Here is a 25,366-nt window from a genome sequence, read left to right as displayed (position 1 = left end):
GAATATACTTTTATATGCATATGTAAATATTTTTATGAGAAAACAGTAATTCCAGGGGAAAAGAGTACTATAGTGTCAATAACCATGTGAAATAAATTACCAAGTCTTAATTCTAATTTTCTATTCAAAATAATACCAGAATAATCACATCAAAAAGTGAAAAGTAGAGTGAAGAAAACTACCTTCATCTTTAATAGGATATGCCTGGTTTCCTGGTAAGACTGGTACAGCATAGCCTTCTCTATCCCAGTTCAAATCTCAAGTCTAACATATTGGATATTATGGTATATGGCTATTATTACCTTGAATATTATAAGGGTCTTTCCTTTGTTTTAGAAAAACCTCTATATCTCTGTTCTCTATGCATTTTGTCCATGCCATAAGAAGAAGGGCATTCTTTTACCTCTTTCCTCTCTCCTAAAAAATCTTAGGCAAGCCACTGGAGTACTGTTCATGTCAGGTAATACCTCCACCCCCAGAGAAGAGTACTTTAGAATGAGTAAAGTCATTAATCTGAGACTCACATTAACACAATTTACAGTCAACAATCTGAGAACCCAGAGATAGAAACTATAAACCCGAGAAAGTACTTTGAACTATGGCCACTACACCATTTCTCCAATGTATTTGTTATGCTTTACATCTAGATGTTCCCCACAAAGCCTCATGCAATCATAAGCAGGACTTCTGGGGAGTGACTGGATCATGGAGGCACTATTCACATTGGAAGACTCGTCCACTCATGAGTTTATAGCTAAATGTGCTATTAGGCAGTGGGGCCTGATCAGAAGAGGTTCATCATGGGCAGCGTGGCCTGGAAGAGTGTATCTCCCTCCTCACTTCCCCCTCAGCTCTGGGATTCCTGGCTTCCATGTGATGAGCAGCTTTCCTTCTCAAAATACTTCTGCCGTGCCTTCCTGACTTGAATTCATCCAACAGTGAACTAAAAACATGAGCCAAAATAAACCTCTCCTCCTTTAAATTGTGGATGTCAAGTATTTTGTATCAGTAACTAGGACAGTGACTAAGAAAGTTCTGGAATCTTGGGTCTGGCCTTTCTAAATTTAACTCTATTCCATTATCACCAAGGCTCTTCAGTCTTTCTGTCCAGCTCTCGATTCTTTATCTTTGTAATTGCTACCCTAGATAAAGTCTTTTCAGCCTTGTATTACTATATGTCATTGAATCTAAAATACCCTTGATCATGAGACATCATCAATTTGTTAATTGTTTCTCAGAAAAAAATCCCCAAATACCACTAGCTTATTAACTGACCACATCAATTTTGTGACTCATGCTAATTTAAAAAATGTTAAAATAATAAAGGAAAGCTTCAAAATTGTCAAAATACAGAACATTCTTCCTCACATCCTCATTTAGAATAATTTTTTCTGCTCCAAAATTTTCTGTAAGATCCTATCCTCTAATTTTTCTGTTCCACTCATGTAGTATTATCCAGTTGAATTTCCTGTGGTGATTTTAATGCTCTAAACCCTGTGCTGTCCAATACTGTAGAACTATATCTTACAGATGAGCTAAACGTTTTCTTGTCCTCACAGTAACTTGTACTCTTTCCTCAGTAACAATAATCATGGCAACCACACTGGTTACCATGATTCTTTCATTCTTTCCATTTTGTCTACACATTCTTTATTTTTTTTAATTCTTAAGTACTTTTATTGGCACATTTTAGGTATATAATATGTTTACATTTATTATTGGGTGCTTGTACCTGTACATGATGTATCTTGGTTCTTATTTTTTCCCCATTACCTGTGTTCCCTTTACCCCCTCCACCTTTCTCTATTTACATAGACTTCATTTCCTTTTTTTTTCTTTTCTCATAATTTTTCCTTTCCCTCCTTTCCTATTCCCTTCTCCTATCATCACCCCTACCCCTTTGGACTTTTCTTCCTATTTCAAATTATCAATTATTCATTTTAATCATTTTAACCCTTATTTGCACTTTCAGTTTCTTATACTAGTGAAACTATTCGGCATTTACACATGTGTGTCCTATTTATTTCACTTAAGAGTATGGCCTCAATGTGCATCCATTTAGCTACAAATCACTCTAGTTTCTTATTATTTATGGCTGAGTAGTACTCCATTTTATTTTTTAAAAACCCACACCTTCTTTATCCAGTTTTCAGTTGATGGGCACTTGGGCTGTTTCCAAGCTTTAGCTATTACAAACTGTGCCACTATAAACATGGGTGCACATATATCGCTGTGGTATGATTCTTTTAATTCTTTTGGGAAGAAACTCAGCAGTGAAATAGCTGGGTCAAATGGGACCTCTAGTCCTAGTTTGTCGAAGTATCTCCATACTGATTTCCACAGTGGTTGCACAAGCCTGCAATCCCACCAACAATGGAGAAGGGTTCCTTTCTCCCCACAACCCCAGCAGCATGTTATTGATTGATTTCTTGATAGCAGCCATTCTTTCTGCAGTGAGGTGGAATCTCAGTGTTGTTTTCATCTGCATCTCTTGAATGACCAATGATGTTGAACATTTTTTCATATATTTATTTGCTGCTTTTACTTCTTGCTCTGAGAAATAACTGTTCATTTCAGATGTCCATTTTTGAATTAGGTCTTTGAATTTGGGGGGTCTGACTTTTTTGACTTCTTTATATATTGTAGTTAGTAGTCCTTTGTCTGAGGTACAGCTGCTAATTTTTTTCCCACATTGTAGGTTGTCTGTCAGCTCTGTTGGTGGTTTCTTTTGCAGTGCAGAAGCTTTTTAGTAAGATGAGATCCCAGTTGTTGATCCTTTGTGCTAGTTCCCGTGCTACTGAGGTTTTGTTCATAAAGTCTTTTCTGATGCCAATGTCCTCAAGAACTCTACCTAACTTATCTTCCAGAAAGTTTAGTGTTTGTCTTAATATTTAGATCTTTAATCCACTTTGATCTTAGTTTGGTGCATGGTGATAGGTATGGGTCTAGTTTTAATCTTTGGCAGGTTGAAATCCAGTTTTTCCAACACCATTTATTAAATAGGCTATCTTTCCTCCAATGAGGGTGGTTGGCTCCTTTGTCAAAGATGAGGTGGCTGAGTATGTCTGGAGTTGTTTCTGCATCTTCTAATCCACTGATCCTCAGGTCTGTTCTTTTGCCAGTACCGTGCTGTTTTTATCACAGTAGCTTTGTAGTATAGTTTCAAGTTGGGGACTGTGATACCCCCTGCCATGTCTCTGTTGCCTAGAATTGCTTTTGCTATTCTAGGTCTCTTCTGGTTCCAAATGAATTTTTGGATTGTTTTCTCTAGTTCTGTCTACACATTCTTATACAAAATAGAAAAACAAAAGATTTTGCTCAGATCCGTTTTTCATTTTTTGAGCCCTTTCCATTTCCTTTCATATTCTTTAAACTTCCTGAAAGGAGAGAGAGGAGTGTGATGCTGTGAATACATAGATATTTTGTGGCAAAAATACAATCACGGCTTCTATATGCAACAAATGAAAATGGTCAAGTTCACAGATACACAGAGGAATTATTGGCCTCTGATTTCTAATCCAAACATCATGACATCTAATCTGTCTTATTGTCAGAAATTATTCCTTATAACTTTGCAACTACATGATATTTGCTTCATTTTGACTGCTAGTTTTTCATTACTCCAAGGATAAAATTCCTAGCATCCATTTAAATACTTGCCATATGATTTCTGTCTCTTTCATTTCTATTTACTGGATTTGAACTTTTTAAAAATTCAACCTGTGACTGAGACTATTACTACTGTTTATTTGTCTTAGTTATAAATATAAGCTGACTAGTAAGCCATGCTAATCTTCTGTCTCTTTAGTACTATTTCCACTGCTTAAATGTATTGATTGGAATTATACATATTAGCTGATGCAGAATTCTAAGATCATCCTCATCACCTTTAGTCACAGTATTAATTAATAATTATTAAGTTGCACAAAAGAAGGATTTTTGTATTTGTAATTAAGGTGGTTTACCAGTTAACCAGGAGATAAGGTCTTTGGGGTAGGTCTAATCACAGGAGCCCTCTAACAACAGAGTTTTCTTTAACTGGAACCAGAGGGGAAATTCTGAGAAATGAGAAGTGTGAAAAGAGAGACTCTCCATTCCTAAGACAGAGATGGCTCATGGGTAAGAACCTGAAGGTGGGCTCCAGGAGGACAGGCATGAAGGTGATGAAGAGCTAGTGAGGAACGAAGAATCTCTATCCTATAAATAGAAATAGCATATTCCTCCAATGGCAGGAATGAGCTTGAAAGATGAACCTGAGCTCAAATAACACAGCTGACCAGTACCTTAATTTCAGCCTTGGGACTGAGACAATAAGCCAGTAACCCAGGTATGTTATTGTGGATTTCTGACCTAAAGAACTGTGAGGTTGAAAAAAAAAAAAGAAAAGGATGTTATTTAAAGTCGCTAAATTTATAGCAATTTATTATACATCAACAAAAAACTAAAGCAAGATTATCCAGATAATTTATTACTGCATCCTCATGTCTTTAGAGAAAAAAGAGAGAGCATCTTATAGCATTCAAACATTGATTTGCCAATTTTCATTTAACTAAAGCTTCACTCAAGTCTTAGTTGGAAAACAAACTTTTTGATTTTCTTCTTCATTCTTTTTATTTTTTGAGAACAATCTCGAAAAAAAATCAGTGGATTGCTATATTATTCACGGATTCCTCATAGCATTCCAAACTAAAAGTTCACATTCTTACTAGTGTCTGTTAACATACTAAAGATACATTTGTTGAATCTCATAAAGTTATAGTTGGCTTCTGAAGCATTTGATGAAAGCATATGATGAAGTTGCTGTACCTCAACTGTTTAAGTCAAAATCAATTAGAGAGTTAGATTGTTTAAATAAAATGTTAATATGATAAAATGTTAAAATGTTAATATGAAGTCATGGTGATCATCACTTTGAAATATATTTATGTACATTAAAATGTCAAGTTGTACACCTTAAATATATTCAGTCTCTATGTGTTAAGTGTATGTCAGTAAAGCTGAAAAATTATATTGCATTGTTAAAAATATACAGACCCACAGATTTCTTTATTCAATGGCAATTCCTTTGCTGAACAAATGAATGACTCCTTAATTTGGAGATTCTATTACCTGACTTTGGTTAGCTAACTGTAAGCTTGTAGTTTGCAAATATACAGACACAAAGCTTTTTAATAAAAACTTGTAAGTTAAAATAAGAATATTACAGAAAGCATTAATTGTTTAATGATACAGCAATATTTTGTTTAGTTTTCAGTTGTAGAAAACATATTAAGATCCAAATCATGTCACAAGTTATTTGCAGAGTGAGAATAGAGTCAATATTTTGATTAAATAAATTAAGGTAATAACTTTAATGAGTAGTGAGCTAAAATATCAAAATGCACTGATGAACAGAGGCATTTTAAGACCCTGAAAATATACACTTCTATTGCTTCACATGCATCAAACATACATTTGCTCTTTAATCTGTATCTGAAGATTTTTTTTTGATAAATATATTCACGTTTTGTCTCTCTTAGTTCCTCAATCCTCAAATAATTACACTTCTATTTCTTTTGAAAAATAGCTTGATAGTCCCATGAAGAAGTTTGTATTTTGCACACATTTAATTTTTCATCCTTCCTTTATTCAGGTCCTAGAGAATATTTATTCTATTCTACAATCATATTCAGGCAGCAAGAACTCAGTTACATGCCAGCTCTTCCAGCAGCATTTTGAGTTCTCCAGGATAAAATGGCCTTGACTCACCCATGGTAATCAAGTACCATTTCTCAAGTTAATGGTGATGAGATTAAAGATGTGAATGATATTCCAGTTACAAATACCCTGGGATTACCAGGGGTATATTTTTTTCAGAAAAGTCACTATGGATGTGACATTAACAGTTTGTTGCTGTTCAAGAAGAAGAAAGGGGGCAGCAAGAGAGGATTTTTAGGGTATTTACTTTGAGTTTTATTTTATCTTTTTCCAAAGTAGGAACATATTTTCTGCATATTGCCATAAATATTTCATATTTTGTTCTTACCTAAGCACATAATTTTATGCAAATAATATGCTAGCATTTTTAATTGCATTATGTGTTAACTGTGCCCTCGTAGCCTGTATTTATCAGATAGTATCAATGAATTCATCATGAGGAGTATGGTTCAGGATTCGGTAATACATTTTGAGTGAGTATTACTGCTCTGAAGGCCAGATTTTTACACAAAGCATGAGACTTTGCCATAAAATATAGCTTGTTATCTATAGGAACTATGAGAAATCCTTGGTACCTTTTGCTTACTTTCTCAACATGAAATTGTCACAGTTCTGCTTTTCCCTAAGACAACAGTGAATGAGGATGGTGGAAATCCACATACTTTCCAGGATAGAGGGGAGAGATATGCCCATACACAGACACCTGCTCCCTCCTTTTTATCCTACCTGCATCATAATTTATCCTCAAACAGAAATAGCTTAGTTCTTTGTCCTAAAAGACCTTGTTTTCGAGCAGCCATTCTTCAATTGTGCAAAACAGTCTTTCATCATCTATACTGTTTGTCTAAATATTAAAGAGACCAAAAGTAAAAATTAAAAATTGCTGCTCTAGTATCCACAGCAATTATGTTAATGAGATTCTCAAGACAACTTTTGAAAACTTCGTTATATTTTTAATTTAACAACTGAAGAAAAGGCTGTTTGCCATACACATGGCAAGGAATGCAAAACAAGGGTGGGCCCAGTAAGTAGCACAACAGAAAGCCAGGGAGGCCACTGTCATGCTCCCCTATTAGGCTCAGCCTTGGATTACTAATAATATTGTCATCCATGCTTCAGTGGTCCTCTCTCCTTGTCCAGCAGTGCCCACTAGGACTTTCTGCAATAGCTGAAATGTTTTTCACCTGAGCCGCCCAGTTCAGTAGGCACTACTGGGTACTTAAATTTACATTTATTGGAATAAAACATTTTGTATCTGTCACATGTGGCCAGCTGCTACCAATTTAGGTAGAGAATGATATGCCTTTTAAAAGTACTTTTAGCTTCTATAATTTGTTGAGCACTACCTTTGAGCCAGAAAATGTATCTTATTTTGCCATACAAATATTTCTTGAAGAGCTACTTCATACCAGGCACCTCCCTATTCATCACCTCCCTATTCAGATAGGTAAGGTCCAAGACAGGTAAGTAAGGTCCATACCCTTTGGAATTTTCAGGCTAGGGTGGGAGATATAAAAGCCACAAATAAACAAATCTATGATTTACATTATGTAATTATACATAGTGTAAAGGAAAGGGACAGCATGAAGGGGTGATTGTTCTTAGAAAAAGCTGTCAGGCAAAATATTTCTGAAAAAAGGGAGCTTCAAATAGTGCTATGGGCTGAATTGTGTCTCCACACCAAAATTCATACACTGAAGTCCTAACCTTCCAATACTCTAGAATGTGACCTTATTTGGAAATAGGGTTTTTACAGCTGTAGTAATTAAGATGAGCACATATTGGGGGAGGTTGAGACTTATTCCAGTGGGGCTTGTGTCCTTATTTTAAAAACAAAATTTGGCCACAGAGACAGATGCAGAGCGAAGATGAAGTGAAAACAAGAACATCATCTACAAGCCAGGAAAGGGTCCTGGGACAGATCCTTCTTCACAGATCTCAGAAGCATACAACTCCACCATCACCTTGATATCAGATGTTTATAGTCCAGAACTGTTAGATAATGAATTCTTCTGCTTAAGCCATCCGGTTTGTGATATGTTTTTATGTCACCCTAGTCAACTAGTGTAAGTAGAGACTTAGGTGAGGAAGCCCTCTGAATTGTGCATGTCATTTAATCCTCACAGCTACTCCATAAGTCAGGCATCAGTGGCTCCACTTTTCAGAGGAGAACACTGACTTAAAAAAGATTAAATAGTTTGTCTGAAAAAAGTTTGCTTTTATGTGGCAGAATCAAGGCACAAATCTGAGTTGGTGTCACTCCTAAGCCTGAAAGGTCTCTTAATACTGCTCTTTGACTACTTTAACATATATTTTCCAAATTCAACCACAAATGGCTCAGTAACAGTGATTAATTTTACGTGTAAATAAATTTGACTATGTAGGTATGGCTATATTGAAGAATTTCTGTTAAAAAGTTAACATTTAGCAGGCATATCTTACTTGGCTTTGGGTGTATTTTGTCTCACCATTTCTACATACTAGCCTTTGAAGCATGGAGATACACACATATGTATATATACGCCTGTATATAATGCTTAGGATAATTTACATTGTAGATTAAAGTGTTACCAAAATATGCAGTATATTCTTCTAGCCTTTTCTCCTACAGCCTTCCCTTTCTTTCATGTGTACATTTGACACATTATTTTGCTTCAGCAGACATCTACTTATTCAAAGTAATTTGTCCATGAAGACATACAATCCTAATTAATGAAAGAATGGGCACATTTATAGAACTTTGTCTTTATGAAGGGAGCATCAATATTCTCTTTTCTTAAGAAAATGGGAAGCTGACTTCTAAAACTATAAGTCCAACACCTGCCCTCCTGGAATAGAGGTTACAGAAAGCACTTATGAAAAGATGGCCGGGGGTTTTGCTTGCTCAACTGGTGAAAAGAAACTACTTCAGTGGGCAGAAATGATTCCCCAAATGAGAAAGCCTTTGTAGAAATGTTCTAAATAGGGCCTGATTTTAATCAAGCAATGCCATCTGTTCAATGAGTGGCAAGGTCACAACTTTTGTAATGGGAACAGCATCCAATGACAGAAATGAACATGTGGAAATCTAACTGCTGCTTACACTAAACATTCCTTTCCCATGCTATAGGAAGCATACATAGATGTTCCTTGATTTACCTTGGGTTATGGGCCAATAAACCCATCATAAGTTAAAAATACTTGGAGTGAAAAATGCTTCCCAAACATCAGAGCAATGCAATACATTGTAGTATTGGTGGTTTGCTTTCATGAGTGCATGGCTCGCTGCTAACTCTGGCTCACTGATGCTGCAGGCGCCCAGTGAGGTAGCATCACATGGCATAAAGCTACCCTTGGAAATGATCAGAATTCAAAAGTCACAGTTCACTACTGAGTGAAAACTGATTTCAAATAAAAAACATATTGGGAATTACCTACCTCTTAGCCACCTGTATGACCTATATAGGAGACACACTGACTGCTCTGGTCCTATTACAGATGAGTTGTGTGCCCTTAGCTGAGTGATTTAACTGGTGAAACTCTGTTTCCTCCCTAGGAAATGGAGCTAATAGTTTCTATGCTACCTGCTTCTTGTAAGGAAAAAAAGGGGTCATACTTGTGAAGGCATTTTGTGAACTGTAAAGTAAAATGTAAACAAAAGGCAGAATATTGCTAGCTGCAAGTGATAGTTCCTAGAATAATAAAAACATTCTCAAAGTTGCTTTTGAGTAATTACTTTATACCAAGTCCATTTCCACCTTACTTACATTACCTCATAAAGACACCATCTCATAAGGACACTATCAATTTTGTGCTATGACTATTGCCATTTTGCATGACAGGAAACTCATCCTCAGCTTTCATGAGTTGACTAAATGGCATAGCTAATCAATGCCAGGGAATGGATCTAAACCCTTGCTTATCCAGCCCCAGAGCCCTCCCATGTTCTTAAAACCTTCTCTTCCACTGACTTCCTCAGAAAATAAAATGAACAAACAGAGTAGTTGTTGTTTGTCTGTTTTACTTTATAATTGGGATAAGTGCTTTGCTCTTGTTGGTGGAGAGAAAAAAAATTAAGATTTATTACTAATTTTTAAAATTCTAAAACAACAAATGAAGTTTTATACCACACACATATCTATAATAGCTATCTGTAATAGTAAAATTAGAACTTAAATTGAAGGCCATAACTATTATTTAATATTAAATATTTTAAAACACTCTTCTGCTGTACATTCTAAGGACATGTTTTTACATATAGCAAGTCACCACAGTAATACCAGGAGTATCAGTATTAATTACTTAACTATTTTTTCAGAATTCTTGACTAATCTTTGCATGTAGACATTGAAATCAATAAAATATTCCAATCAGTTAATTTAATGCCATTACACATGACAACTACATGTCACAGACTCTGAGTGTGTAGGAAAATGAAAAAGGAAGAAGAAAAGAAAGTAAAATGATACGAGAAGGAATTAGATCTGACCTTTTGTTACCTTTCCAGCAATGGCTGAGATATTTATTTTGAGATGATTGGTTATAATAATAATACTAATAAAAAACTCCCAACCCACCACAATAGATAAGATTTAATAAAATCATTTTTGCAAAAGCAGTGTCAAAATGTTTGTGTATTTTAAAACCTCTTTGGGTAGGAGTGGATATTTGTGTAGAAGCACACACAAACACTGGACCTTGGTCTCTCAAAGGGAAGGAAAAAAACAACTTGATCTGCTGACTGAGCAAGTCTGTGTATGACACCAGATCCTACTACCATTTAATAAAAAATAAAAGTGATTCATCATACATGCTACATAAAAGACTGTATGGGCAAACACAAATGCTTGAGAATAATGAATTCCTGTTAGGAACCTTACTGAGAAACAGATATAGAACTAAGCATGTGGGCAGCAGGTCTTTGCCATCTCCTGCTCCACTTCCCAACCCTTAAGCATCATTCTTCTTAGGCCTTCAAAGACATGCATGAGCACAGGTTTTTTTCTTTATAAAGTAAAAGTATAGTGTGAACACAAGGAGTAAGCAATAGTAGATCGAGGACAGTGTGCAGTATTTATATCAAAGATTTGACAAAATATTTCATTGGAAAAAAATGAAGCAAATATAAGATGTCCTGAAGTCCCTAGTTTTGTATCTTTTAGAACTTTGGTCAATTTTGTATATGGCCTTTCACAGGTGCTGAGTTACAGGATTCTGATTGGTCACTGAAATTCAGAAAAGAGTATCTTTTATAAGTGCCACCTAGAAGAATTTTTCCTCTAGCTTTGTTTCATTTTGTTTTCAGTTTTTGGGAGGTGGAAGTAGAACAATTCATGCTAAATTCCATCACCTAGAAATCTTTGTAGTATAATATATTCAGCACAAATTTTTCTATGCACATTATTTAGTAGATTGGTTTTTTTAAATAACAATGTATAAGTTATCAAATTATTAAATTTGGATCTGTAATAACATTTCAGTTACTATTTTACAGCCTATAGATATAAGTAATTCCATCTTTTGAAATATTTTTAGGATTCTTTCCTTTTTCCCCCTCTATTATAAATAATACTGTGGTGAATACTCTTTTAACGTAATTTATCTAAATATGCTCTAAAGTTAATTACAGGCATGAGAAAGTCTTGTGTTTTGGAAAAGTAACTGGAGTTCAATAAGGTAGTTCTTAGTGAGATAATTTGGAGGAAGGGTTGGCTGAAGGGAAGAAACAAGACTGAGAGGCCAATAACTTCAATCCAAACAGTGCTAATAGAGTAGAGAAGAAGGAAAGAAGAACAGCTACTTAGATAGTGGAATTCTCAGGATGTGAAGACAGGTCCAAAGGAAAAAGGAGGCTTGTAGCTGAACAACTGGGGAGTAGATAATGAGTTACAAATTGAACATGCTGAGTGCAAGGTACCTTCAAGGCATCGAGGGAGAAATGGCCAATGGGCAGGGCAAGGTAGAACCACATAAAATCCTAGGACACTAGCCAGGCTTAGGCTACGCATACAAGACAAACAGCAAAATCTAACTTTATTTCCTAACACATGCTTTACTATCACATTCCCTTCTGCTTGTTCCCATTACCTGATCTTTTCGCCCCTCCCAAATTTTAAGTATATTGTGTTGGGGGGCATGGAGTAGGGATTACATAAAAATATGTGTTGGTTATTGTCCAAGTGTTGTTTTTGATAAAATAGCTCTCTTCTAACACAAATGCCTTCCAATTCTAATCAAGAGACTTTGACTTAAATTATTATTATGCCAGAGAAGGTTTTTTGAGTCATTTCCTGAACATTATAGGAACACTTTTGTGCTACAGTAGTGGAGCCAGGGCACACAGTCCTTCAAGGCAATCCCTGGGTGGAGCCAAGCTAAGCCAGGGATGGCTCATGACACTGTGCACATCACTTGACAGCTTCTCCTAACAGTTTCTCCTTCTCCTACACTCTTCAGTGACCTTCAGCTCCATAAATCCTACCCTAGACGTGTGTACACAACTCAATCTCACACTGCTTTTAGGAATCATACTGTTACCTGTTTTACTAAAAGGAAATTATTTGAGAATGCCTCCATTTCAATACTCTTCTCTAAAAGTTTATTACAAGGCCATTATTATTTTTTAACTAAATGGTGCAGAATTACAGCAATTTTACAGTTCTGTCTTTTGTTTCCTCTTGTGTAGTCTTTGTACTCTTTCATACTCATAAATTTATAGAAAACTGTTCCCATAAAATGCTACTGATAAATTATATTTATATTTCAGAGGTTTTAAGGTGGAATCTGATTTGAAACTACTTGTTCAGTTTCTTTAGTCTGGAAGGTTAAAATGACTTTCTTAAGCTTCCCAATTTATTTTAGAAAGCCACTGTAACTATGACAGGAGCAATCTAACCAAGATAGCACACAAAAAATCTGATCAAACTCAATTTTTACTTTTTGCTGAAAGCAGTTTATTCTCTGCTTGGTACCACTTTCTAAAAGTAACAATTTCACTGAGTCATAATTGAGATAAAGTAAACAGCATATTTTTAAGGCATACGAGTTGATGAGATTCACCATATTCGTACACCAGTGAGAACATCATGGATAGTGGTGTGATGAACACAACTGTCAAACTTTCAATTTCCTTGTGATCTTCAGAATCCCAATCCCACTTCCTTTGTCCTTTGCAGGGAACTATTTAAGGCTCAAAAGATTCCTGAAGGAAGACTCAACGTTGTCAAAACATCAAATACTTGATGACTTTTCTATAAAGTCCACTTTATTTTAACATGAATTATAACAGGAATCTTAAAACTGTGGAAGAAAACTATCCAGGTAAAACAACAACTTTTAGCTGGGAACAGTACCACATGATTGCAATTGTAGCACTCTAGAAGGTTGAGGTAGGAGGATCACAACTTCAAGCCCTGACTGGACAACTTAGTGACTTAGTGAGATCCTGTCTCAATATAAAAAAAATTTCAAAAGGTCTGGGGATGAAGCTCAGTGTGAAGGCCTTGGGTTCAATCCCAGAACTGAAAAAAAAAAAATCCAAACAAACAAAACAAAGACCCCAAAACCTTTAAAACAAATACTATAAAATGAGCTGTTATGAATAAGAAAATAAGATAAACATTACCAAGTGAATATAAAAGTAGACAAAATCCATAGTCAGAGACTGTCCATCCCCCTAAAATGAGTAAAAAGCAAATAGAAATATAACTAATAATCAAAGAAGTGATCATTAAAATATCAGGTATAGATAGATATATGGTAGATAGAAAGATGACAATCAATGTTTTTGGCAAAGATTAAAATGACAATATAATGACCAGAGTCAGTGAGTTTTGGAAAGTAGACATTTAATATATTGCTGGCAAAAGTTGTATGAACTTCTGCATAACTACTGCAATATTAGGTGTACATTATTTTTGACCTAGCAATTTGTCATTTAGAAATGTTAAAGAAATAATAAAAAAAGAAAAAATATCACAACATGTTGGGAGAAATATGAAGGTGAGTCATTAGTAAATTGATTAAACTGGCTCATCTGTGTGACCAACTATACAGGGGCTCTTTAAATGGCGAAGTTTACCTGTATGGATTAGGTACAGAGTAAAAGAATTAGAAAGAAAATATGTTCAGAATAATTTCTTTCCCTTTATATAGAAAGCTATCTTTACCATGGTTTTTTTGATATATAGAAAGAACTTAGGGAAGAACTATTTTACATTTTGTAGGATTTCTCTTTGGGGATAGGAGTACAACTGTAACAATTTTCACCTTATAATTAATTTTACTAAGAAACGTACTATGTTTATAATTTAAAATATTGGCTATTTATTAATAAATATGCATTTATCCTTATTGAATTTATATAGTTTCCCACATATTTTTAAACATATTCACTAAGAAAAACTGCCAAAAAGTATCCACCACAACATTTTGAGAGTCATTCTATAAATGTTCATTTTTCTAATCTTTTTCTATTGATCTGTCATAATTACATAATGAAATATACTCAATAAACTTCTTCTGTTTAGGTAAAATCAATACCATGTAAAGGAAAAGTCATTTAAACTGTATAATCTCTACAAAGTTTTTCTCTAATGTTGACTATAAGATAATAGTTCAGTTAAAACAGTCACTGGGGGGAATTCTGTTCTGTGCTAAGATGGAGTGAAAGAAGCCAGGTATAAGCTCCCTTGTGAAAGAACTTCATCATTGGAAAAAAATGTGTGAAACAAGCTTTCAGACATTAGCCACATATAGCTCAACATAGGGAGTGGAGAAAGGAATTCAATGAGAGGGGGCCAGTGACCTCCACAGTTACTGCCTCAGCACAGGGAGAGGAAGCCTACCTGCCAGACAGTCTCTCTACATTGAGCAGATCAAGCTGGGAATCTGAGGAAATCAAGGCAGGTAGAGTTTGCTCAGTGAGTAGCAGACAAGAGGAAGGGGTATGGAAGGAGACATTGGGGATATCTGCATAAGCTCCCTCTTCAGTTGAGTATCAGACAACTTGGTAGATGGAACTGCTAGGAAAAGGAAGGTGTATGGGATGATGAAGAGAAAGAGAAATCATTGAGAGTGAAATATCAATTTGCTGTCTTGAAGCTTTGATTTTACACAGATAATATACAGATACAGAAATATGTTAAATTGCATACTTTAAATATGGCAGCTCATTATATATCAGTTTTATCTCACTGGACTTTTTGAAAGAACTTACAAAAATATGTAGGGTAAAAAATGGACTGATAGTACAGGATCTTGCTCAAATTTAACCTTTCATATGCACAACACAACTGAGCATCAATTTACATTTCCTTTTACTCATAGTACCCAGTATCATCATAAGAAAGCAAGTAAGGATGCTACCAAAGCACCTAAGTGCCTTGCGTACAGATGTGGTAGGTTACATTAAAAAATCCCAGCAATTTTCCTTACTGGAGCAAAGTTTTTATTCATTTGATTACTCTGTCATGACTAATTACACTTACAAAATTGTGTTACTAGTTACTCACTAATAATGCATGAGGCCATAGACCACAGTTCTCCCAACACCCAAATGATCATACCAAGTATATTTAGAAAGTTCACCAATGCTATGAAGTCAAGATGGGAAGGTTACATGCTGAGAAAGATGAGATGGTCCATGGAGTAGAGTCTGGGGAATTTCAAACAAGCTTTGGCTTAACTCAATGATCAAGGCTATTCTATGCTTCAGGTAGGATGTTTGTAGGCACCCAGTAATGACAAGCTAGCATGTTACACAGGAAAGACCTGGGAGACATCTACATGGTGGCTGGAGGTTCATGATACCTGAATCAGCAAACTGCCAGTTGGACAAATTTATCCATATTGACCGCTTTCAACCAGCTTATTTGAGGTAAAATGGGATCTTGGAAGCCAGCTGAGGAGATTTGTGGCACAGCATGGGTCTAAGTAATGTATTATTGATCCAGTGTTGAACTGATCTGAAGGTCAGACTTCTAGTATTTCTCTGTCTCGCATTCTGAGTCAATTGTCTTTTAAGAATGGCTGTATCAGAAATTCCTGACCCATCTTTAGCCATAAAGCCAGAAAAAACCTGGTGTCACAATATGTGGACCTCAAATGTAACAAAATTAGTGCCTCTATATTTTGCTGTGTGGATTTTTCTTGAATTATGATCCCAACAATCATGCTACATGGCTCACTGGAGGTGTCTACATCGAGAGAGAATTTAAGCCACTTGTTTACACTGGTACTTAGTCCACATGCTCTCATCACCATGTATTTCAAGGTTTTTGGTAAACTATGTTTCCTATTGATATTAGCTTGACAGAATTTTTATTTCTTATGTGAAGTCATGTGTGAGATAGTGGTTGATAATGTGTGTGTTTTAATCAGGGGGACAACTGGGGGTTCTCAGTTTACTGAGCATTACACTAAGAAACTTAAAAGACAACCCAGATTTAAAACAGCATATTCTTCTCCATGAGTTGGGCTTTCATCCCATTTTCACAAATGCCACTGGTGCTGTCAAATAACTAAGGGGGAGCCAGCAATGTAGCTCAGTAGTGGATTGCCTGCCTGGCAAGGGCAAGGCCCTGAGTTCAATTAACAGTACCAAATAAATGAATAAATGAACATTAAAATAAAATAACCAAGGGGAGCATTTCTCATGAAAGGGACTACTTTTTCCTATGCAAGAAACAATCCTGGAAAACAAATAAACATTGAAAGCCTGCTAGAGGCCAGCTATTTCCTCCCTCAAAAGATTATGGAATGATTTAATGAAAGCAGTGTCATTTACGAAAGGTTGGCTATCAAAATGGAGACTGCATCAGAAGAATGTCTCAGAATACCCTCCACAAAATGGTGCTCAGCTCTAGGGAAAAGAAAACTCTTTTTGTATAACTGTAAAGGTCAGCTTGTTTCCTTAGGTAAGAGTCCTTCACCTGCACAGGCCTTTTTCTAAGGCACTGGAAATAGTTCTAATGGTGGGCTGACTTGCTCATGTGCTTCTAGAACTAACTTTAGGAACAGTTTTTTACACAATGATTTTGTCTCCGCCATGCTTATATTACCAGCCTGTTGTGACTTCCTTTTGCATTCTAATTAAATGTTGAGTAGTTACCTAATGTTATATTCCCTTCTCTGAAATGTGAGCTCCCTAGGTATATAAAGCTACAGGTACCAAGTACCTGGATCACCCATTGTCAACCACCATAGTTGCCCTGAGATATGAAGATGCAACTTTTTTTATACTATGACTAAGTAATAAAATGAATAGGAATCTATTATGAATGCCAAATTATGATATTTAGTGTTTCTAAGGAATTGATTCCTAAAATCAGCCAGGAATGCAAACATGCCAAGTCCTATTAACAAAAAAATATATATAAATAATATATATATATATATATTTATATATATATATATATGACCTTTCTGTTGATTTCATTGGAATAAAATATTATTTTACTTATACTACATTTTAAATTTAATTTGCCCTATAAGTTATTATGGTTGGAATCCAAACTATCACCCTAAAGGCTCACTGTGTTGAAGGTTTGGTTGCCAGCAGATGGACTTTCAGGAAGTGACTGGATCAGAAGGGCTCTAATTTCATTAAGTAGATTAATCCACTGATGAGCTAATTATCTGACTCTGCTGTTAGGAGGTGGGGCCTCACAGGAAGAAGTAGGTCCCTGAGGCTGGCCTTGGAAAGGTACAGCTTGTCCCCTACCCTCCCTCTCTCTGGCTCTTGCTGGTCACAATGAAGTGAGTGGCTTTCCTCTGCCATTCCAGGCTGTCATAATGTTTCTGCCTCACCACAGGCCTAAAAGCACTAGAGGCAGCTGACCAGAGCCTGAAATGAAGAGCCAAAATAAACCTTCTCTCCTTAAATTATTTATGTCAGGTATTTTGTCACAGTGACTGAGAGCTTACTAACACATAAGTATTGGTGGTATGTGCACAGTTTTTCAGAAATATTTTTAAAAATTATTACACAAGAACCTCCACAAATTTTATGTTCTCAATGCATAGAAATGTGTTTTGAACACGTTTGGCTAAATAGTCACAAACACAAATAAGCTAAGAATGACACTGCGATAGACTTGTATATTTCTGACAAAAAGCAAAAAACATATAAGTGACATATTCTTCAGGTCTGAAATGTTTATTTGGCCCCATAACCCTTCCTACAAAATGCACATAATCTGGCATAGTCACACCCTTAAAGTCAAAATGGAAGTTTTCATTAAATTCAGCAAATTACACGAACCACATGAGACAAAAGGTAGTTATCACAGAGCTGGTGTTACAGATAGTTTTGATTAATAATTTATGTGCTAATATTGGTTAACTAAAGCTATATGTAAAAACAGAAAACTTATCAAAACTTTACCTTCCATTCATAAGGCTAGGATGATTATTTTTTAAACTGTGAATGTACATGTGCTGAATATCCGTTTAATGAGGCAGGCATTTCCTGTGTTTCTTTCAAATATATATATATATATATATTCAATTTTGAATTTGAGGATTCAGAAAGGTTTTGATTTAATAAGGAAAACAGCAATTTCTGATATACCTATAGCTATTTAAATATAACTAGAAAATGTGCATGTTGTGAAATGCTTTAAAGAATTAAAAATTGTCTTAACCTGTATCTTCTAACATATCACATATGCAGGAGATAAGTGAAGATACAGCTGAAGAAAGTAGGAGCTTGAGCATTTATAGAGCACACTTTTTAAAGTACTTTTAATTATGAAAATATTTTAAGAAAATACTCAGAAGAAGATTGTATTATAAGATTATATAAAGGTGTTCACATTAATAAACCTGGTATTCTATATGTAAAGATTTGAATTAGAGTTAATTTATAAAATAATTTTGCCTTAAAATTGAATGGAACAATTAAACATATAAATTATTAATATGATTTTATTTTCTACATATCTTTTCAAGAAAAGACAAATGTAAAATGAAGTACAACCAAATCAATGATTCTCAATCTTGAATTCATATTCTAAAGCAGAATATGGGTTTGACGCCAGTAGCATTATTACCTCTATAAGTAAATGCAAATTCTTTTCGTGATTACACATATATGTAGTTTCCAAGAGATCAGGTTAAATGCACAGAGGACTCCAGAACTTCTAAAATAGTAAAAAAGTAAAATATTTTATTTTTCAAATAGAACAGAACATTTCACTAAGAAGAAAAAAGAAGTAAAGTTCTCATTGTGTTGCTGATGACCCAGTCCCACCCACACATCACAAGATGGAAGAAAAAAAAAACATTCCAAGAAGGATTTGATAACTTCAAGGAACAAATTGCTCAGGAGATATATTCACTGAACAATTCCCAAAGTGCTCATGTGTAAGCAATCGAGAATTCTAAAAATACTGTTTAGTGACATCTCTATAGTTCTTCAAAATACAAGACTAAAGAACAAAGTAGTTTTCCTAGTTGGACTCTTAAATATGGTTATATATTTTATTACATAATAATTTTAAATCATGTTTGAGGCTGTGGATATTTTAGTAATTATAATACTATGATATGAGCTTCAATAGCCATTAAAGGATAAAGACGATGATTAATTTTTCATTGATTTTAAGGCCATGAAAACTATCTTCAACATTGATGCCTAAATGTGGTAATTGAGAAGCAACACCTGGGTCATCTTATGGCTTCTGCTCATCAAGATATCATTTCAGGTGCAGCCAGACAAGAGTATGAAAACTCTCCAAAACTCTGCAGCAAGAGGAATTATTGGAGCAATTTAGGCATACAACACCAAACCGAAAGGCTCAATTAGGAAATTATAGCTGTTGTTCAGTTGTATTATTAAAGCAAGGCGAGATTATTAAGGCTATTTTTTATCCTCCCAGCTATACACCTTACCAAGGAAAGGAAGTGGCAGGAAAACAGAATTCAGCTGAAAGAATACTTTTTCTAAACATGAATCCTAAGCAGCTAGGACAGAGCTTGTCTTATGGGTAGATGCCTTCTCCTTTTAGGCAAGTTAAAAGCAACAAGGATGTTATAAGTTGGTTTTCTACACCAAGAGGAAGTTGGATTCTTACATATCAAAAATTACTATCTGTATTAATATTCTGTGAGTATATGATTGGTTAAGAATAATTGCTTGCTACTACAGACTACCACCTGAAATAGGACGGCTGAATACTGCCACCCCTCAATAGTTCTTAATGAATGTTGAATATGAGGTAAAGAAACTGAGGCATTCTAGAAAATTGGGCACTAAGCACAAGATTTTACTGCCAGTTGCCTTGGTGAATTCTGAACCACAGCCCAATTACAGCACTTTCTTCTCTTAGGAGATCAGGGGAAGAGATTAAAACTCTTTAAGTTAACACCATTATATAAAGCCAAAGTATTTTCATACTTCAGAAGGGTACATGCATTCAGAAATGTGAGCAGAAGGAGGAATCAGAGGTGATAACAGAAAAGACGTAAGCAGAGTGGGAATGGCCTTCAAGATAAGGATAAGTAATCGAAATTGGTTAGGAAAGCAATCGGGTGCCACAAGAAGGAATTGAAATAATGAGTAATGGGAAGTTAGAAGATTAGAAAAGCTAGATGGATTACCTTGGGAAGCAGGATTTTGAAATGATTAGAGAGGATAATGAACAGAAAAGAGATTGTAGATAGGAAATCAAAAGACAAGGATGAAGAAAACTATGCTCAAATATGCCCTCAGCCTCATAGGGTCCCAGGGAAACATTTTATAAGCAACAAAAATGAAGCCTTTCCTAAGCTTGGGCACTAAAATAGCATTGATTCCAGAATTGCATACATGTGTCACCAGGAAATGTTTGTTGCATGAATGAACAAAACTACAGTTCTATTCTTACACAAAATAATTACTTAAGATGAGCACTTTTGAAAACAAAAATTGACCATCAGATTGGAAAATATTGATAGCTAATCCTGCACAGTTTCTTTTAAAGAACTACCTAGACTTCTGTCTACAAGTTAAGAAAGAGCACCAATTATTAAGGTCTAAAGCTGAAAACAAAACTCTTCATTTTGAATTTCTTTTCAGCATCCAGCAGGTTTTACATGAAAAATACAGTCAAAGCAATGCTGAAAAGAATATATAATTTACAAGAAGGAAGAAAGAAACTCAATATTCCCCTCCCCTGCCCATGCATACTCTTCAAATTTCCTTCAGCAATATGATTACCTTTTACCAATCATGTTTTCAGAACTAATAGGAATGATTAGAAAAATGGCTCAATTTAAAGCACTATGTCTTTTTAGTAACTACAACACTTAATGTAGTCAATAAAGAACTGCTCTTTTAGCTGGGGATTTAGCTCAGTGGTTCCACTTCTGCCTTGTAAGTGCAAGGTCCTGAGTTCATCCCTGGTACCAAAACAAACAAACAAACAAAACAAAACAGAAGAACTGCTCTTTTAGTCACAGGAAAATCTCAGAAGCTCTCCTAATTTCTCTTGAGTCTGGATTGATACAAATTATCTCTACTGTGAACTAATTCAAGTAGTTAGTGGAACCAGGAAACTAAAATCAAAAAGCAGTGACTTGAGTTATCTTTATGTAAAAAATATACATACATAACCATAACTTTAAACAACTACAAAAAATCCTAGTTAGTAGTTTCCATGAATTATACAGCTTGTTTCATTATAATCCCTTGATTTAAGAAAACAAATATTTAATAAGGTCATTAAGAGGCATGATATATATCATGCACAGGTGCAAATACCCTATGATGGGTGTTATCATTATGTATGCCTAAAATGTACCAATACATGCTCCACTTCAAAAGAAAAAAGAAAAAAGAAAAAAGAAATATTCATCTCATATATCCCTGAATTAACCCTGAATTATCTTCTCTAAAATTTAATATTTTGTATGTGGTTTAAGTCATGCAATAGCTAAAGAAATAAAAAGATGAGTAAGCAGCCAGCCAAAAAAAATAACCAAACCCAAGTGAATATGTTATTGTTTTAACAAGGTATTATTATATACATTGGTTAATAATTTTTTATTTTAGTAAAACAGTAGTAGGCACAACGTTTCAGATCAAAGTCAAGATTCATTTGTTATTAACTTCTAATAAAGTTAAGAAAGGTTTATGATGTCATATTTAATGGACGCTCAAAATATTCATTTCTTTTCTTTACTACAGAGCAAAAAATTATGTTGTCTGGATCTTCCCTCTCACGTTCTACCTGGTCAGGATCCAGCATCACACAGATAGGGACTATCACAGGAGTACTTGTCACTAGGTATGTGGAACTGAATATGGAAAACAATTTTTCATGATAATTAACAGCTTATATCTTCAAAGCATTTCAAAATAGCACTGGGTTGGGGGAGAGAAAGAAACAAAGGAGGAATGAAAGAATGAAGAAATCTACCCATGTGGAATTCTCAATGCCTGCTGATTCCAAAATAGCTTGCCAAACGTACTGGAGGCTGTGTTGATTTCCTTTCAATAAGAAAACTTATTGCATTAGGTTCAGGCAGTGCTCTCAGCTCTCAGTCCTCTTTGCAAATTGTCTCAGCTGAAGAGCACCCAACACATTTTCCAAACATCTAAGATTAGGTCAACAAGAAATTATTAGGGTCCAACCCATCACCCAAATTTGAGCTCTGAAGAGCATCCTAGCTTAGAATTCTCTATCAGATCTACTAAAACCTTCTTCAGGAGCAGATTCTTCTGCCTCCTCTTCTCATTCTTTCTTTTTCCTCCCTCCCCTCTACATATGGCCGACCCATAAGCAGTCTTTAAATGAGCCTCTTGCTGCCTGATCTCCTTCTCAAGAGTCAGGTTCTCTTGAAATGTAAACTGTGAATCAAGCATACCAGAACATAGAGGGTGCATAGATTAGTCCCTGCCTGTGGTCAATCATTCTTTACTAGAATGTACTTTTTAAGCCACTGAAAAAATGATTTTAGAAAAATTTTAAGTTCTACATATTTTCTCATATGTACTCAGTTTCTAACAAATGCCACATAAACATTCATATACATCAGCTCAGATTCTTGGATTGCACACAATGTTTGTGCTGTTTGCTCAGGCTACATCATGATAAGCATGGAGAATGTGCTGAGAGAACTTTGCTTTGCAAAATACTATATGCAACTTGCGTGCCTAATATTCAATGTTATCATATTCACGATATCATTGTTAATTAACTAAGAGGTTAACTGTGGCCTGTTAATTTCCTTAGGATTGTATACCATTTGATAGAAATCTCAAAACTCTATTAGTTTGTCAATTATTTTTAAGAGAAGAGGAATTATGAAAACTTCTCAACCATTGTCCAAATCTCAAAAGTTCCAATAACTAGAACCCAGGAAACACTTATTTCAATACAGAAGTTCAGATCTGATTGCTTCTTTTCTTTTCTTTTCTTTTTTATTGTACCGGTGATCGGACTCGGGACCTTGGGCTTGCAAGGCAGGCGCTGGAACCACTGAGCTAAATCTCTGGCCCTGATTGCTTATTTCTTAAAAAATGAAATCATGGAAACTGTCAGAAATATAAATGCAGTTAATATAAGATTGACAAAAAAGAGATGCTGAATTCTCTTACTTCTTGAACCAGTGATTCTCTCTTACCAAATATGTATCTTAGAGTTGCACAATATATAAATACCACTTATCTGACTTGTTATTCAAAACAAATTCACCAATATTTAATAATAGTAATTAGAATTGAAATGTCACATTCCAGAAACATTTCAATGCAAAAAGACACTTTATAGAAAGTTGAATTTCTTAAAGATATTATCCAATATTTCACAAGTGAAATTTATAAAATACTTCTATTGATTTAGTTCACACAGCTGCATATTGAACTGATTATTCTTCAATTAAATGTTAAGCAAAGAATGCTTTCAAAGATAGTGATTATATTTGAGGATGTAATAGGAGTATAAATTCCTTCCTTGAAAGATCATCTGAAACTAGGTGAAGTGACATTCATATGTGGAGGTGGAGGGAGATGAAAATGATCAGAAGATAAGCACAGTACCCTACTCTGTAGGACTGGAGACTCAGTGACAAGTTACAGAAGAAGAAAACGAGGGAGAAACACCTATCTAAAAATTATTCCTGTTACCAATTTAGCCACAGAAGATTTACCCCAATATTCACCTTCCCAATCTTCTCTCTGGAGATACTTCAAAATCAATAAAAAAGTGGCTTCAAATGTACACTTAACTGTAATTAGAACTTAACTCACTATAGTATCCATTTATGGAGGACAAAGGGTACAGAGGAGTGAACAAGGAGAGAGGGACAGGAGAAAAGAAGGAAAAGGAGAGGAAAGGGGAGAAAACAGAGGAGGATGGAAGGGACAGAATGGAGGAATAAGGAAGAGAGAATGACTTTTCACCTAGCACTTAGCACTGCCTGCTGCTTTCAGACTAAATCCCCATTTATTAAAGAGTTGAGTGTCACTCATCTATTTCCCTGACCCTGGTCATTTGCCCTTAACAAAGGAACAGCTTACAGACAGACTTTGTGGTTGAAGTGCTTTGTGAGTGTGAGTGCTTCCTCTCCTGTCTGGGTGCTTGAGTGTGTGTGTTCATTTGTACCAGGAAGGTCATTACTGGCTTTTTCCAGAATTACTGATTTAACAAATGGGAAGAGTTCACTGCTTATTTTGTATATTGTTTTAATAGATTTTTGGAGAAATAATACAAATAGCACAAAACCCATCAATTTAAAGGGTAGAGTTCAATAATATTAGTATATTCAGGATAGTGCATCCATTACTACTATTTAAAGGATTTCTATTATTCTATAAAGAAACCTCATACCCTTCAGCTGTCAATCACTAACTCTTTCTTCCCCAGCCCCCTGTCTAGGCAACCACTCATCTACTTTCTGTCTCTATGGACTGGTCTCTTCTGGACATTGGATATAAAGTGAACTGTGCACTATGTCATTTTGGTTTCTTTCATTTAGCATAATGCTTTCAAGGTTTATCTATGTAATAGTATGTATTACTACTGAATTATTTTATTGTTCAATTATGTTTCTTGTATGAATACATCACACTTCTACTATTCATCACTTGATGGGCATATGGATGTCTACTATAAATAACTACTGCTATGAACACTTGTGTTTAAATTTTGTGTGGTTATATGTTTTCAAATCTCTTGGAGAGATACCTAGGAGTGAAGTTGTTGGATCACATAGTGACTAAAGAAACACACTAACCTATATATTTTCAATTCATTTCAATATGTCCAAATATAATTATTTGGAAAAAGTTTTTTCTTATTATATGATTCAATTTGCTGCTCCATATTTCAGGCCAAAGCTTCTAGGTACAATGGGCTTGGATATTCCATGAATTAACACTGGAAGCTCTTGGTAAGCAAAAAGCATTAGCTGGACAATATATGTCATTCTTTTGATATAACATATAATATATTATCGATGAAATTCATTTTTAAATTTCCTTTAAGTCAGAAGTACATAATGATAAGTTTCTCATTATAATGCCCTGCATGTTATTTTGTTGCTCTGGAACTTCAAATGATGTTGGAAAAATGATCTCACTCCTAATAAAAGTATGCAATATTTTACATACATGTAATATTTTACAGTCTATCAGTAGCTCCAACCTGAAACATAATCATTTGCCCCTTTGGTTGTTTAAAGTAAAAATTCTCTTCTTTCAGGGATA

At 35.0% G+C, this 25,366-nt stretch overlaps 1 protein-coding gene across 1 annotated transcript in view; it reads right to left on the bottom strand.

The window, feature by feature from the left end:
- The window catches only part of LOC147824446 (3',5'-cyclic-AMP phosphodiesterase 4D-like), a 483,409-nt gene that overhangs the window by 169,997 nt on the left and 288,046 nt on the right, over positions 1-25,366 (bottom strand). The gene's annotated exons all lie outside the window — the stretch shown is intronic.

Source organism: Heterocephalus glaber, unplaced genomic scaffold (genome assembly GCF_053883595.1).
Source record: "Heterocephalus glaber isolate CG9 unplaced genomic scaffold, H.glaber_assembly_v1.0 deba00001543, whole genome shotgun sequence".
NCBI classification, from domain to species: domain Eukaryota; kingdom Metazoa; phylum Chordata; class Mammalia; order Rodentia; family Bathyergidae; genus Heterocephalus; species Heterocephalus glaber.
This window is presented reverse-complemented; position numbering and strand designations above follow the sequence as displayed.